The following is a 10,293-nucleotide window of genomic DNA, read 5'->3' on the forward strand; positions in this document are numbered from 1 at the left end:
CTGGGTACTTAGTATGAAGACGGTGGGTGCAGACACTGGGTGGACATGTTTCCTTGTGCCCTGGGAGTCCTCACTCCATGAGGAGACGTATAGTTAGAGGAGGAAGCAAACAGCCTTCTCTACAGTACAGGAACCTGGGCAGGGCCCCTCGTGCCTGGATCTAAAGGTGGCACTAAATTCAATGATAGTGAGTGCTATGGCCTGAATGTTTGCGTGCCTCCTGAGTTAATGCATTAAAATTCTAACCCCCAAAGTGATGATATTAGGAGGTGAGGTTTTGGGAGGTGATTAGGTGAAGGGAGTAGTGCCCCTTATAAAAGAAGCCTGAGAGGGACCTTCACCCCTTTCTCCAGATTAGGTTATGATAAGAAGACAGCTGTCTATGAACAAAGGAAATGGACCCTTATCATAGGCCAAATCTGCCAGTGGCTTGATCTTGGACTTCCCAGCCTCCAGAACTGTGAGAAATAAATTTATGTTTTTCATAAGCCACCTAGTTTTGGGAGTTTTTGTTGTAGCAGCTCAAATAGACAAAGACAGTTGAAATTAAACTGAGCATTGTTTGCTTCTCAACTTTCATCTTAAAGGTAGTCTTTCCTTTAAGTAAGACATTTGTAAATGCTGTACTACCTAAAGCTGCCCTAACCAAAGACCTATTTTAAATGACACCCAATTTAATTTAAAAAAACATATTCGAAAGGGGGTCCACTTGAAGAATTCAGTCGTTAGCACAAATGAGCCAAAATTTGAAATAGAAAACAGATAAAGCATTCTATCTTTAGTCTAGACAGATGAACTAAAAGAGCTGTAATCATAATAATGTCTTTGAAAGTGTAACTTAGTGTTTCCAAAACAGTTTCACTTACGTATGTATCATTGAGTTCTTAGGAAATTAAGCATCAATTCTTTGAAGTTTAAAATATATATACTCTAAACAAATATAAAAAGGAACTCTTGACACTGTGAGGACTCTGTTAGCCAAGGAATGGTGGAAATGAGAGGTGGAATGATGCAGAAAGAGAAATCAAAGGCAGCAAACAGGCTTCAGCCTGGGCTAACTCTGTCTGATCTTTGGATAGTGGCCACTGAAGTGCTTGACTGAGAAAACCTTAGGTCATGCCTGACCTCGGTGGTTAGTAATAAATTAGCCACGCCTGTTACAGTCAAGGAAGAGGCCACGATGGCATGTGAGCCATGAATGTGCCACTTCTGGGCTGGACAAATGCATGTGGCTGACAGTAAGGGCAAGCAGGATGCTTGGGGTAATGCTTAATCCTTTGAAGTAGTTGGTAAGGAGAAAAATCAATGCAAATTCTTAACAAGAATTCTCATGTTCTTGAATATTTCTGTCTTTCTCCAGCAAAAGCAATTCATTTCAGCTTTCTTTGAAAAAGAAACTGCTTTCGACGTACTTTCTGATATGGAAAAGAGATGAGATAGACAGCTGTCAAGGTGTTAATTGGGGCTAACTGGATGAATAGAAGACGTGGATTCTCTTCTCATCTCTGTCACTAACTAGCTGTGTGACCTTGAGCAAATCCCTTAACCCCTCCAGACCTCTATTTCCTTGTCTCCAAAATAGGGATATTATCTGAGTGATCTCTCAGAACTTCGTGAGGCTTACAGGAGTTAGTAACAAGGCCATCACTTGAAATATAAAACATTACACCATTGTAAACCATTACCATTCCACTGAAAAATGAGCAAGTAAGTCTAGGATAGCATTTCCCAAAGTGTGTTTTTGGAACATCAGTTCTATGGGATGTCAACAGGTATGTGCTGTCTAACAAACAACAAACGAAAAGTGCTTTCTGGACAAATACATTTAGAAAACTCAAGGCTAAACAAGCTAACGTAGTTATTTACCACATAGATTATTAGTCTTTTTAATGTGCATGTGGATCACTAAAATTAAGAAATTATATGCAGTAGTTCAGACACTTCTTAGGACATAAAACTCTTGTTTTCTCAAAACATTAGTTCTTCAGAACACAGTCCTTTGGAAATTATTAAACAATCTACTCTTCAAGTTCTCTTCTGACTTGAAGGCCCTCTGATTCATTTATTTATTCAAAAATATTTATAGAGTCCCTATTGTATGCCAGGCACTGTTCAGTGTAAAAAAAATACATCAGTGTACAACACAGAGAAACAAATCCTTGCTTTCATGAAGCTTACATTCTAGCAGAATTTGACGTCACTCACTCAAAGTATACTCATGCTTAGAGAAGTGACTGCTATCCCTTAACTCAAAGACATAAAATTGTAAAGTAGAATCATTAAAAACAGACAAAGACCAGTGGGGAATGATAGTTTGCAGAGAAAGTAGGGAAGACTGTGTGTCACTCTGGCTGTCTATCCCTCAGCCTGTGAGTTGAGGTTAAACTCTGAACTCAGATCTGAAGAAGTAGATGGCTGCTGCATCAGATGTCACACAATCCCATTTGTTTATTTATTTATTCATTTATTCATTCATGCCACTATTTAGCACATAGTTATAGGCATGATATATGTCATACTTTACAGTATAGGACCCAATTTGAACTCCCAGAGCTGGCTTCCAGGTGGGCAGGCAGATCAGGACATGGGAGATTGTGCCTGTGTGTTGTATGTGCTATGGGGGAGAGGACAGCATGATATGGGGCACATTGCTGGGGCACTGAACCCTAGACATCAGAGAAGGCATTTTAAAGTGATGTTGAATCGGAATTATCCAGAGGGCGGTAGGAGTTTGTTTAGCAAACTGACTTAGGGTAAGTCAAGGAAAACGGTGAGTAGGAGAAACGCTCTAGTTGGTGGACACAGTATGTACCTAACAGAACTCCCATGGCGAGTTTAAACAGTGAAACTGGCATGAAAGAGAGATGTATATAGTAGAGTTCTGTGTATGATTCTCTCTGAAAAAGGGTTCTGTTGTTGAAATAAAACTCGAAAATCATTAGTGGTTTCCCAAAGGAAACTTTTGAGGCTACGGCCATGTTTATAATTCTTAAATTCTACTGCTTACAGAAGTCTTTCTCTCAAAAGTACTTGCATTTTCATGGGGATTTTTGGCAGACACATTTCTTTTAAATCTGAGGTACACATTGCTACTGGCAGATGGTATTCACTGAAATTATTTTGGTGATAAATGACAGAAACCTCAATTCAAGATGATTTTAGCAAAATAGGAAATTAATTATCTTACATGACAAAACAATTCAGAGAATGTTTGATCCAGAGACTCCAAATCTAGTCTCTCTCTCCATTTCTGTCATCTGGCCTTCATCCTCAATCTCAGCATGGCAGCAAGAGGGCTGCTGATGTCTCCATGTCTGCATCTTTCACGTCAGACATGGAGTGGAAAAGTGGGTTGTCTTCCTGAAGCTACCACATAAATCCCTGAATTCACTCTGATTGTACCATCTTAACTCATGTGGCCATCTCCAAACCAACCACTGTAGCCAAGAGGATAAAACTACAAACACTGGATAGGCCTGAATCACATAATCCAAGCCTGGAGCAGGAAGTATCGTCCCACACAAACCACTTGACTGAGAATGATTTCCTAAGAAATCTGGGGGCTACAAGCAGAAGACTAGGGAGGGAGGCACAGGGGGAAGGAGAGAGAGATCGAGATGGGGAGAGAGAGTCAAGGAAAAAGGGAAAAAACAGAAAAGTATCTTGGAAAAAGGGAATGGAAAAAATCGGGAAAAAATCTCCCATTTCCTTTTAACACATGTCAAAAATGAATCTATGCTCTAAAGAATTTTTGGTTGTCAGAAATGGAAGGGCAAGTAGGGAGAAAAGAGGAAGAATTGTGAATTAATACAACTACATATGGATATTCCTGAGTCTGTCGTTTGTCAGTCTCTAGGTAGGAAAGGAATTTAAAGGTCATCAATTCCAAGTGGTCACTGGATGCTTGAAACTCCTTCAGCCACACAGCCAGCATACAATTAACTTATGTCCTTGAATACTTCCCAGTGACAGGAAGCTCATGCCTCCGGTAGCTGATCACTTCATTGCTGAGTGTCTCCCATTGTTGGCTTATTAGTTCTCATAATGATCTGAAGTCTTCCTCCTTGTAACTCTGCTGGCTTCACTTCTGTCTTATTCAAGAAGGAAAAGTTTAATTTAGTGGGGATAAACTGGTAGACTATGGCCAAATCTGGATCTAGACAAGTTCGTTGCCCAGCACAATATAGTGAATGTGGTTGACTGCGGGTGCTTTGGTGGGCAGGCACCGCCCTTTTCCTGTAGCCTGCAACTCCCTGCTGGTCACACCCTGGGGACTTCGTATGTTTATGTGACCTGCCTGGACTGGGAAGGAATGAGACCACAATTCCTGGTCTAATTCTTCTTTCACAGAGTAGTCGGCCAGGCACTTGAAGACTGTTATGTCACAGATCAAAAAAAGAAAGAGAGCAAAAAAGAGCAGAAAATGGAACTGGGAATAACACAGCCTAGTGAATTCTTCCTTAAAGCATCACCTTGAGGGTAATATATACTTTCTCCAGGGATACTGCTTTGGCTCAGAAGGATTTTCAAACTTCTCTTGGAATTTTTTTCAGAGCCTGAAGCATGTTCTTTGAATATCCTTAATGGTGGTGAATCCTCATTCTTTGGGGGTGGTTTTGATTTTTGGAAGAAGCTGGAAGTCATTGAGAGCTGAATGTTGACCAACAGGGTAGCTGGTGCATCTGCCTCATCTTTCTTCTTTGTGTCCAAAGCAAAGTGCAATGATGGGCTTATGAGTCTGAGATCCTTGCAGGTTCCTTTTAATTCATTCATTCATTTATTGTTTTATTTAATTTCATTAACTTAGTTACCAACACATTCAGCTTTCACATTTCAAAGGGCACAACAAATACATAATAAAAAGTTATTTTCCCTTCCTTTCCCCCAGTCATCTGGTTTACCTTCCATGTTTTGTGTGTATCCTTCCAGAAAGATACCTATGCATATCCCTTAATTGACGTGAAGAAGGCCCAGAGAGGTATTTCTCGGTAACGGAAGTAATGCTTGAATGCTGGCGGAAGAGCAGTGCAGTGCGCGTAAGCTCTGGTAGGTTTATGCCGAACGCAGGTGTCAATACTTTATCCTTCGGACCCTGAGAAGTCTCTATAATAGGAAGCAGTTTCCTAGCTCAGATACCTGAGCTGTGTGAGATAAGGTGGGTTACTTTTTCTCTTGAGCTTTGGTTTTCTCATCTGTAAAATGGGGATAATGTCAACAACTTCCTTCACAGGTTATCATGAGGATTAAGTGCATTGATGTATAAAAATGTCCTAAAGAGGGCGTTGATGGTTTATTTTATGTGTGAACTTAGTTCAGCCATGGTACCCAGCGGTTTAGTCAAACACTAGTCTAGATGTCGCTGAGAAGGTATTTTGTAGATGTGATTAACCTCTGCAGTCAGTTAACTTTAAGTAAAGCAGATTACCCTCCATTTTGTAGGTGAACCCCATCTAATCAGTTGAAAGCTTAGAGCAAAAACTGAAGTTTTCTAGAGAAGAAATTCAGCGTCAAGACTGTAGCCTAGAAGTCCTGCCCAAGTTTCCAACCTGCTGGCCTGCCCTGTGGATTTCAGCAAGACTGCAACATCAACTCTTACTTGAAATTCCAGCCTACAGGTTTGGGACTTACCAGCTGCCACAATTGTGTCAGCCAGTTTCTGAAAAATGAATTCTCTCTCTCTCTCTCCATATATATATATATTCTCTGTATTCTATTGATTCTTTTCTCCAGAGGACTCTGATTGATACCGAGGGAGAAAACTGCATTAAATAAACCCAGGTTTTAGTCCTGGCTCTCTCTCCGACTGGCTAAGTGGCTAAGCAGCCCTAGGAAAGACCCTTGATACTAATGAGCTTCTAGCATCATCACCTGCCTAATGCCTCTCAGCATTGCTAGGAAGGTGACCATCAGGAAAATGGTTTGTCAAGCATCCTATATGTGCAGGTTATAATTATTTGAGTCTGTCCTTTTTTGAATGCACACATATCCTTCAAGTCGTGCTTTGGTGGCTCCCAGACCTATAATCTCTTCAGAGATGTTTTCTTTCCAGGCATTGATTCTTGACTCTCTCTTTCTCAAGCTAATAGGGAATGAAATCCAATCTAGCCTCAGGTAGTTGTCAAGGGGGCTAGAGGGCTGCACCTAAGGCTCTGCACCCACTGGCAAGGGGAAGCAGAGTGAGGAAGGTGGGGGAAAGTGAAGGGAGGAACTTAGGGAAGTGAGAGTCGGGGTGGGGTAGGGGAGGGGAAAGAGAGAGGAAGGAAGACCTGTGTTAAGATGGGTCCCCAGGGGGTCCAGGGCTGATTTGCTGGGGTAACTGGGTCAGCTCTGCAGATTGCAGGCTGATTGCTGCAGATTAGCTGGGACCTAAAAGGGGCCTTGTCAGAGCCCATGAATCCAGTGCTGATATTCTGCTATTTCTCTTTTCTCAGGGATAGAGTAAGTCAAATCAGAGAGGGCTGGGGGGGTGGGGGGCGAAGCACTATGAATAACCTGCCTCCTTTGCCATCACAGTGCATCCAAACACCACTCAGTCCCATCTCCAATTGGCACTTGAGAGGGAGGAAACTTTCTGTGATGTCTAAGAGGCCCCATGTTGCTTCCCACCCCACCCTGGTGTTCTTTATTTCATCACTCAAATTTTTTCTTTCATACCACTTATCACAAGCTGAAATTATTTGATAAAAAATTATTTACCAAAAACTGCTCTCTCTGCCAGAATGTGCCACCTTATCTTATTTGCTTCTCCCCGTAGTGCAAGTTCCCAGCAGAGTGGTACATAGTAATGCCCCTAAAATGTTTATTAAAGAATGGATGAATACCATTTACTAAGGGGCCTCTGTGAGCCAGGCAAGGAGTTCAGAGCTGTTCAGGCATTTCTCATCTGCTTTTAATGATAGCTCTGTGAAGAAGGTATGATCATCTTTATTTTACTGATTAAAAAAACTAAAGTCCAGAAAGATCAAGTAACAAGTTCCGGGTCACACAATTAGACCTGGGATTCTAATCGAGGTTTCACTGACTCCAAAGTATATGATCTTAATTACTATACCAGGGATAAAATATGCATTTTCTGCAGTGCTGGCATCAATTGATTGGCAGTTGCTACAAGGAGTCCATAGCTGAAAAGAGTATTTAGGTAATGTCCACCTTGGTGGAGAAGAGTGCAGAGATCAATTAGTGATGTCTGCAAGAGATCTCTGCAAGAGGTGAAGTAGAATGTCTGGCAGCACATGTGCCATCTACTTTTCATTTTAACACCTATTGCCTCCTAAAGATGTGTACTAGAGGCAAAGAAAAAGAAAAGAGAAACTAGGAGGCAGAAATGCTTGACTTCTTTTCTGGCCCTGGTTTTCACCCCTTCTTGCTGAACTTATCTTTTCTTTGAAATGAGAACACATCTATCTATATGTTTGTTTGGAGAATAGAATGCAATCAGAAGTAGGAAAAAGTTTTGAAAAGTCTTGGAAGCAAAGGGTGTGATATTGCTTCGTAAGCTGACTTCATGATGCTTGAGGGGCTTTGGGTCACCTGATATTTCTGTGGGACTCCAATGCTTCTGGCAAAGGTGCTATTATTATGTCCCAAAAGCCTTTCAAAGGAAGCAGGGAAAGGGAATGATGGGAGGTGACAGCGAGGCTGCAGAGCTGGACTTTGGGGATTGGAGCCTGCTACACTTAAACTTTTGCAATCTGTTGGCCATGCGGTCATCATGATGCATTGGGAGTAGGACAGTAGATTGGTTAAGAGTGAGGCTTATTGAGTTTAAGTCTCAATATTACTGCTTACTGTGTAATCTTGGATAAGTGATTTAACCTATTTGAGCCTTGATTGCTTACATGAAATAGCATCTATCCAAGGGCCTGGTGTGAGAATTAAATCAGACAGTTTGAAGCTGGATGTGGGGGCTCATGCCTGTAATAGCAGCACTTTGGGAGGGCAAGGCGGGCGGATCACTTAGGCCAAGAGTTTGAGAGCAGCTTGGCCAACATGGTGAAACCCTGTCTCTACTAAAAAGACAAAAATTAGCTGGAGGTGGTAGTGTGTGCCTGTAATTCCAGCTACTTGGGAGGCTGAGACAGGAGAATCGCTTGAACCTGGGAGGTGGAAGTTGCAGTGAGCAGAGATCGCACCGCTGCACTCCAGCTTGGGAGACTGAGTGAGACTCTGTCTCAGAATAATAATAATAATAAATTAAAATAAATAAATAAGATAGTTTATAGAAGAAAACAATATGGCTCCAGCACACAACAGCACGAAACGCATGTAAGTTACTGTCGTGAGGAATCTGTATGCACAAGTGGAAAACGGAGAATCAGAGCAATGACCTGAATCTATGTATGTTGTCCCAAGCCAGATAATTGGTGGTATTTTGGATTTTGTTTTCCTAGTTTTTCGCTTGCACCTGGATGTTCTGAGTATCCAGACTTAGTATTTTTCTCAGAAAGGAGAAAGGCAAGGTTGCTCAAAACTGTTCATCTCCTTGAAGTATCCAGTGTATAGTTCTTGCTGCTGTTAGGCCTTTCTCTAATTGAACAAGGGGAAACATCACCCTCTCACTGGGTGTTGAAAAAGTGGGTTTTGGGAATATAAAATTGGGCACTGCCCCATTTGTCCATCACGAAACACACTGGCCCAGGACAGCCTTCCTTCTCTTCATCTTCTGTAAGAAATAGCTTAGGCCATGGCTGTGTATGGTGATAACTACCATTTATTATGGGGCAGTAATATTGTGCTAGGAACTTCATGCTCCTGACAGCCCTATAAGGTCGCCGCAATTGCCACTCCTGCTTTGCAGATAATGAGATTACAGCCTGGTATGTTTAACTCACCTATCTAAAGTTATACAGCCAGAAAGTAGCAGAGCTGGGATTCAAACCCAGGTCAGTCAGGCCTCAGCATCCCCATGCTAACGATTTAGCTTGACTATCTAATGAGAACTTTTAGTGAAGAATCTGTTTGGCAGAAGGGATGAAATGTCAGATTTATAAATGAGGGGCTGTGAGAGATGGTGGTGGGGGTTACAGCCATGGTTCTCCTGCCAAGCTGCCTAGTTGAATCCCCTGAGGAGCATTGATGAAATAGAGATGCCTTTCCCTACCCCCAAAGCTGTTGATGCACTTGATCTAAGATGGAGCCAGAGCTTTCCAGGTGATTCTGATGGGCTTCTAGGCTTGAGAACCCCTGGGGCAGAGGAAGAAGGTTTGGGGAGACATTTAGGAAATTCCTTGTGGTTAGGAACTTTTCCATTCCCTCTAAGAAGTAGCTGACTTACATTCTAGGTGGTGTACCTTTATCTCAGTATCTCCATTTGCAGGATGTGGGCAATGGAGCTTCACAGCATTGCAGGCTGCTGGGTGGATAAACAGCTCATAATGTGCCATTTAAATGAGAAGCACTGGGATGAAGTGCTCCTGGGGCTTGAAGTGACCCCATTTTAGTTTCAGTGTAGGGGTGCCCGGGCCACATCCTAAGCAACTTAGAATTATCTGGACCCATTGACAGCAAGTGGTTAATCCTATAAAGCCAGTGTGTGAGGGATCTGCTCTCGCAGCTGGGGGTAACTGGGGAACTCTCACTGTCCCATCCTTTGGTTGAGGAACAGTGTGAGCCAACATATAACTAGAACCATTAATTGGCTTTCAATGTGGAGAATGAGATTTGTGGCCCTGCTCACTAAGGAAATATGAAATGGTAAACACACTTCCAGTTATGGATGGGGCTAAACACACCATTAAACTGAATGCTAATGGCTGCCTCCCGCTCCCTTCGAGCATTTTACCGTGGCAACCAGCAGGCGCCCTTTTCTTGCCTTCTCTTTCAGCTTCCCATAATTCTCTTCTGCCGTGGTTCTTTGGATGATAATGGGCACATGCCTAAAATAGTAGTTAGGAAGAGAAGAATAATTTATCAACAACAACAACAACAACAAAAGCAAATGAGGATGGAGTCGGTTTCCACTTCCTCATATTATTTGCCTGTAGACTGTAGCAATCTCAGGTGTTGAGAACAGGTGAAAACAGACTGAGATGAACATCTTTAATTCATGCGAGTGTCTTAAATATACTGCATGCTAAAGGCATCAAGCCCGACTTCTGGAGCTCAGTCACTAAGTGGTGGGAGCAGCATAACTTTGGGTTTAACAACAGGAAGCCAGGCGTTTGACATACTTAAGTATAAATTTTTCCCTACTGCCTAGAGGCTGTGTGGCCTTGGATAAATAACCTTCCCTTTCTGTGCCTAAGTTTTCCCATCTGTAAATCATGGCTAATAATAATAAACTTTTCTTCATAG

At 42.1% G+C, this 10,293-nt stretch overlaps 1 long non-coding RNA gene across 44 annotated transcripts in view; it reads left to right on the forward strand.

Annotated features, from left to right (window-relative positions):
• LOC103788949 (uncharacterized) overlaps positions 1–10,293 on the forward strand; it is a 196,391-nt gene that overhangs the window by 73,156 nt on the left and 112,942 nt on the right. For 39 of the 44 annotated variants that reach the window (XR_013532441.1, XR_013532452.1, XR_013532474.1 and 36 more), the window contains 3 exons: positions 4,351–4,479; positions 4,930–5,046; positions 5,440–5,615. This is a non-coding gene — a long non-coding RNA (uncharacterized LOC103788949). Of the gene's footprint in view, positions 1–353; positions 461–4,350; positions 4,480–4,929; positions 5,047–5,439; positions 5,616–10,293 lie in introns of all 44 variants that reach the window. The other 5 variants (XR_013532472.1, XR_013532450.1, XR_013532435.1 and 2 more) reach the window with 4 other exon arrangements.

Source organism: Callithrix jacchus, chromosome 2 (assembly GCF_049354715.1).
Source record: "Callithrix jacchus isolate 240 chromosome 2, calJac240_pri, whole genome shotgun sequence".
Taxonomy (NCBI): Eukaryota; Metazoa; Chordata; class Mammalia; order Primates; family Cebidae; genus Callithrix; species Callithrix jacchus.